This window comes from Haliotis cracherodii, unplaced genomic scaffold (assembly GCF_022045235.1).
Source record: "Haliotis cracherodii isolate W230 unplaced genomic scaffold, xgHalCrac1.p SCAF_1, whole genome shotgun sequence".
Lineage (NCBI taxonomy): Eukaryota > Metazoa > Mollusca > Gastropoda > Lepetellida > Haliotidae > Haliotis > Haliotis cracherodii.
The window spans coordinates 7,636,656-7,643,791 of record NW_027266264.1 but is presented as its reverse complement, the minus strand read 5'-3'; the positions used below and the strand labels follow the sequence as shown (position 1 = coordinate 7,643,791).

Genomic DNA, 7,136 nt, shown 5'->3' with positions numbered 1-7,136 from the left:
TTAGCTTAATGTGGGAGGAAAGCCCCGAGTGATGCAGGTCTCAGACGTTTACCACATTGGTGAACCCACGAGCACGGGTATGGTATGACAAACCTAGAAATATCATCGGTGTGAACCGGGATTCAAACCAACAATCATAGGTTTCTGGCATGCCCTAGGAACGCAAATCTACAAATGCGGCGCATAAGATGACTGAGCCAACCGTGCCCTCCATAAAACAGAAAAGCTCTAAAAAAGAACAGAACAATGAATTCAAGGACTCTTGTAAGATACAGCTACAATACACTTCACATTTCTAAACCCTAAATCACCAAATTAAACACAATTTCAACTCACAGTGTACATTGACTCATTGTTCATTTCATGTTAATGTTTGATGTACAGTAAGTAGAATATCTAACTGACCTTATGATAATGATAAATCAGACACATTTAACACATGCAACAAGGAGGCTATTTCAACACAACTTTCACTACATCCTCAAATACACACTGACAAATGACCATATACATTCAATCTCAAGTACCAGAAAATCAATATAACTGCCATTCTGAAAGTACCATCCATAATACTATAGTGTCCAAATTTTCAAAAGTATTACAACTTCATAAGTGGCAACTACATTCGAAGTAGACAATTGTAACACTTCTTTACCAGCACCTGCTCTTGGAATAACCTGACCTTCTCCACTGCTCTGTGTCTTTAGGCGAGCACAACACATCACCTCTTCATGGCTGATATGAACTACTGCCTCTCAGTCAATACAACCTGTTTCATTTTAATCAGTGCTATTCTGATATAATGGGTAATTTCAGTGGCGGCAACCTATTATTTTTTTACTTCCTTCACACATCAGAAGCTCTCACTGCACACATGGTTTATAGTGTAGAAGCCTGACCGAGGTTGAACCAATTGATAGAGTACAAGTCCAGACTAACATCTAGTCTCTGAAATGAAAATATTTTACAAAAAAAGAAGTTGTTCAATTATTTTGATAAATATAATAAAAAGGAGCCCAGTAATCTAGACTTGCCGACTATCATGAACATGCATGGATATTTATTTCAGGGTCTGTATGACAGACTACGCTATGGCAGTGGATATTGTTTTACACTCTTCACTTGAATTCACACTATATGACCACGTGTAACAACATACCAGCCACATCACAGCAAGAACACCACAGGTATAACAATAATTGTATCTGAATAAGTGAGTGAGGGGGGCACGGGTCATCTAAGGCACCCCGATTCACTGTGCAGAGTTGCGTCCCTTGGGCACGCCAGAAATCTATGATTGTGGGTTCGAATCCCGGTTCACCCCGATTATGTTTCTTGGCTTGTCAGCACCATACCCGTGCTCGTGGGTTTCACCGAAGTGGTAAACGTCTGAGACCTGCATCACTTCGGGCTTTCCTCCCACATTAAGCTGACATGCCACGATATAACTGGAATACTGTTAAAAGCGGCGTTAAACCCAACTCACTCACTCACTATTAGTGAGTGAATTTGGTTTAATGCAAGTATTGTGGGAGAAAGGCCACAAGAGATGCAGGTTTTAGATGGTTTCCACTTAGGTAAAACTAAATAGCCCGGGTATGGTGCTGACAAACATAGAAACATAATTGGGGCGAACCAGGATTTGAAATCATGATCATGGGTTTCAATCATGCCAAAGGGGTGCAACTCTGCACAACAAATCATGGTGCCTTAGAGGACTGGGCCACCTGTTTCCCCCATACTTGTGTAATACTGATTTTGACTTCCTGGACTCATTGGTCCTGTGTTTGAGAGCAGATGTTGATTGCTTTTTAAGCCTTCATTTAATTTCTTGTTTTTTCTAGGTGACTATGCCAGGAGGCAGAATATTGGCAAAATAACAAATTCTAAATATCGTCATGGTTGATTTGTAGTAATTACTGGAATAAGAGACATCCTATATATACAGAACAAATTATGTTAAAAAGAGCTTATTTACAATCAAGGATAGCATTAGTCATCAAAAAAGAAAAATTACTTTTTGTAAAACTGATTTAGGCTCAGGGTAAGATTTTGGTCTGGTCCAAATTGAAAAAGAAAATCTTTCACTTATGTTGCTGTTACTTTAGGTAAACATGCTATTATTACTCATTAATTCAAAGTGTTAAACATGTGAAGGAGTTCAATGTCGGGAGTGAGTGTGAAGGTTAACTTCTACACCTCTGTGATACCATCTTTTTCATTATCAGTTTCAAAGTTTTCTCATTTTCATTTATGAAGTGATCAAGATCAACTATATAATAACAAAGAGATTCCTTCCATCGGTCTCACTCAACCAACTCTAGTGTTGAAAAGCCCAACACAGATAACAGAGTCATGGTTAATCTAAACCAGTATTCAGCACCACTATAGCAATCACACCATCAATGGCTGTTACATACAGTACACATGTGGGAATCAAACCCTGGTGTTAAGTGTGACAATCAAACAATGTATCCATTGAGCTACCCTAACCTTCTTTCTCTGGCTAAAATGCAAAGAATGCAAGCAGGAATGGCATTTCACTCCTTGGTACACCATGTTATGAAGTTGTCATGACCTTCACCTACTCAGATTTAAGAAGAAAGGGCTTATAAAACTATCATCAAAGCCTTGTACACAATATTTTCCTCGTTCATGTGTTTAATTCAGTGACAGTGACCTTTACAGTATGAGGACTGATCTCATCAGGCAGTGTTTGATGTTGCACAATAGAGACAGATTAATTTATACACATACCAAATTATTTTCACTATTGCTACTTTTTCAAGAATTACTTTTTAACAATCATTTTTGCCCTAGATTAAAGAACAAACACAAACATAGCTGATCCCATCACTGTCTTAATTTGTATGTACATGTCTTTGATGATTATACATTAACACACTTCATCTCAAATTTTTGTAGATGACAGTCACAGACATTCAAGAACTTGTATAAATCATCAATGCCTTAACATATAATTTCGGGCAATTTTTTTTCACAAAGTGATCTTAGTACTATGTCTTACCGGTAAGTAATTTAATTGCGATAAAAGTCTCAACTGTTTATCACAGGAATATCACAGCTGGAATATTGCTAAAAGTGTCATAGATATATACTTAATTTAATTAAAATGTTGTATATTGGCTACACATTTTGGCAATCCCAAAATACTTAACATAAGGATGGGCCGGAAAGGTCAACTGTGATTCCGACCTCGGTAATAATGATAAATACTGTATTCTCCCCAGGGTGTAGAGTCAATTATATGTCATGATAAATCACCAAACTGAGATAATGATGCCATTTAGGTCCCTGTAGTATTACCAACAACGTGGTATACATTCTGAAGTTGTAAACAGATCATTAGCATTACAAATAGGATTCTGAAACAGAACACCACTTTAATTACCTCAGTTGTTGAACATAAACAAGACTCAATGGCACCTTCCAAGCTCTATTTCCACATCCATGACGTTTAAACAGTTAAGACTGCCAAAAAGGGAAAATTAATTTTTTTTTTACCCATCCTTGAAATTAACTTTTTGAAGGTTTGGCATGACATTGTTTTTTCTCTTTATTTTTGTATCATGCAAGCCAAATATTGAGAATGTATTGTGTGTTCCAAACAACCAGTTAATGATTCAGGTGCAAAATATTCTAAAATTGAAAACGCCAACACCAGAGAATAATCAGTTTCGATTATCTGCCGAAACAGATTCCATTGGGCGTAAAACACATGCAATATGTGGACACTTCTCTGCCTTTTCCTGAATTCCCAAGGCTCAGGCCATACTACCTCTTGCTTACCAATATTAACAGTTTTGCACCAGCTGGAGTTCGATTACTTAATACCGCTGCCTTCATCACTTTCATTTTTGGCAACATGCCTCCCACAGCAGCTCCCCTGCCCCAATCTACCTTAATATGAACAAGAAGGTTTTGCATGGATATGCTCAGCTCAGTCTGACTACCAACATCAACCTTATTATTATTTAAAATCATAGAGCTATAAGGTTTTGTAGAACACCTTACTTCTACTGGAATGCTTGCACCATTACTGATCAAGTAAGTAGAGTGAGTGAGTTTGGTTTGATGCCGTATCACAGTTATATCGCTGTGTGTCAGCTTAATGTGGGAGGAAAGCCGTAAGTGATGCAGGTCTTAGACGTTTACCACTTCGGTGAAACCCACAAGCACGGGTATGGTGCTGACAAAATTAGAAACATAATCGGGGCGAACCAGGATACGAACCCACAATCATAGATTTCTGGCGTGCCCAAGGGACGCAACTCTGCACAGAGAATCGCGGCGCCTTAGACGACTAGGCCACCTGCACCACCCAAGTAAGTAGAAATAAGATAACAAAATTTATACAAAGGCCAAGATAAAACTTCACGAAAAGTTATTACATTTTCTACACAACAGAATGCTGTAGTTACAATTACACATGGATATGTATAATTTGCTGAAGGTATTTCAGGGTTGAATTTCCTTTCTTACAGTAACAGTGGTGTGTAAAATACATTCCTGGTGCCTGAAGAGCACACTTAAAAACAATACACCCTGATGACGTTTATTGTATAAAGTTATTGAAAGAATGGTCTCTATCAAGAGTTATCTGCATAAACATTGACAATATTTACATACCAATACGTTCAATGAAAGATTCAGAAATTGAATTCTTTTTAGCAATCTCCATGAAGATGAAAGAGCAAAATATCCAGATTACTACTGCTCATCATCTACAATGTACATATCACTTGGTGGAACGACATTCACCATTTATGAAGATAGACAAAAAATACCCTTCTAGTAGGAACACTTATATCCCAAAGTGATGCCTCAGCATCTTTCACAATACATTTCTATCACTGCATTTTAAACATTGCTGCTGAAATGGCATTAAAATTTCATATTGGACGGAAAATTGATACTGATCTACACACACCCGGGGACAAGACAATCACAGAATGTTGCTGATGACGAGATCTCAGGTGTCAACTTTAAGGGCTATATACATGGGTTAAGATCAAGGGCCATGTCAGTGTACAATATCAAACTTTACAAATATCCTATTACATATTTCCACAAAATAAACTTAATTACCATATTATTTATCAATAGCGACACTAATGAATTATCACAGGAATAAATGGTTGACAAATGAGCCAAGCTGGTATTTTACCAACATGGCAACTGAAGTGGATAATGGCAGCTGACAAGGTGTTATAGGACACTGACTCACAAGAACTTATGAAATCCATGAAATAGGAAATGAGGTATCACTCGGCAGCTTAGATGTATAAGCAGCAATATGTATGCAAGGCTTAATTAAAGTGAAGCCTAGATAATAACTGTGTTACAGTCAACAGTGTGGCAATCAATAGACTGGCAGTTAGTTCCGACATCTGTGTAATGAAGAGACAACGTGTCAAGGTGATCACTTCCTTATGACGTAGAAAAGTGTTCCTTTCCAATATTTTTGACAGTATAACCATCTGCTTGATAATTAAAACAAGCAATCAAATTGAACATACAATATTTAATCCATATTTCAATAAAATCATCATCATCATCATGACTCATGATATGCCAAAGTTTTCTTAACTGAGCCCATGATGTGGGACATTATCTCAAGTTCAGTGTTGATTTTGTTGATGGTTCTGTACTGCTGGACGGTACAGAAATGAGTGTCAACCAAGTGCCATATCAAATTAGCCCAGATTCAGTTTTTCAAGGAGAGGCTATCTGAATGACCACTGCATCAAGTTTATGTGCAATTGTCCTTTTTGATAATCCAATGAAGTTGTTTATGTCATTGAATATTCTGTCCCTTTTAACACTAATGTGATTGACGAGATTAAAAAAAAACATGGCAAATATGCGGAACTTGTTTTCAAAATGTCACACTTGCATCCCAAGTACCAAGTTGTCCCCATTGTTCATGGTGCCTTTGGTACCTCCCAATCAGTTGACTGACACTGGGAGAGTACCCGGGTTTGCTGCCAGAAATACAGCCCTTCTGACAATCTGGGTAACGCAGAAGGCTGCAGTGTTGGGGAGTCTTCACACTCTCTGAAATGTCCTTGGTGGGTTTGACAAGGCAGAGCTTCCTGGGAGAAGTCCCATTCTCTGTCTGGGCTGGGCTGAGCTGAGCTGATCATGAGCCTAACCAGACTGATTGTGCCAGGATCACGCAAACCCTCTTTTCTGCATTTATAATCTGTACATAATAATAACAACAATAACATTTCACTTACACCGTGCAACACTTCACACCGATATATGCTGTGTGCAGATAATTCACTGTAATTTTTTTCATATCTACACAACTACAAATGTTAAAGTTCAAAAAGCAATTAAAGCAAAACACTTTTTTTAATTTATGGGGTGGATTACAAAAATATTCTCTCACCTCTTTGAATAGTGTCTTCTCTTTGTAATGTTCTCCAATGTTGTTATTCACACTGTATCCAAATCAAAGATCCACCACGGTGTCAGTCACAAGTCTCATAAATGTCCAAGTCTTTTATATCCCAGAATACAGAATGTAGTCAAACAATCACATTGTACTTCACAGTCCTCAACAATCCCATAATTCACTTGACAAGTACATTCACAGTAAAAAATAACTACTGTTAAACTATGTTTGTGTATACTTGTAATCGCATGACTAAAAAAAGTATGTCTTATATCAAAATAACTTTTGAAAAGAGGTTATGAAATACTTCTGTATTCGTATGTTCAAAATGAGGGATCCAAGCCTTCCTGACTGTGAACTGTATTCAAATCCTTGTAGTCAAGTTGTACGTTGATACACCTGGCATTTGATCAGCTTCTGTTCATATCACTCCTTCTGTCATTCAATCCCAGATTTTCTCTGACAAGCTGGAGGATTACTTTGAGCGGAGAGTTATCCGAGTAATTTGGTCCATATCATTGCCTATACGGTTTCCGAACATGCACTCCTTAATCCAGTCTGCTCCAAGTCATGTACACCTGCGGTTCCCAACCTGAAATTCACAACAAAGTATTTTGATTAGGTTAATTACACACCACATTAACTCTAGGGAATGAAGCTCTCCTCTCAACGTGGAGGCAAGAGTGGTTTGTTTATACTGCAGCACACATGT

The 7,136-nt window shown here is 37.8% G+C and overlaps 1 protein-coding gene across 5 annotated transcripts in view; it reads right to left on the bottom strand.

Annotated features, from left to right (window-relative positions):
* The window catches only part of LOC139471922 (neurotrimin-like), a 342,678-nt gene that overhangs the window by 153,798 nt on the left and 181,744 nt on the right, over positions 1 to 7,136 (bottom strand). For all 5 annotated transcript variants that reach the window (XM_071254441.1, XM_071254433.1, XM_071254455.1 and 2 more), the window contains one exon: positions 6,419 to 7,016. The gene's annotated coding sequence lies outside the window, so the exon portion shown is untranslated. The remainder of the gene's footprint in view (positions 1 to 6,418; positions 7,017 to 7,136) is intronic.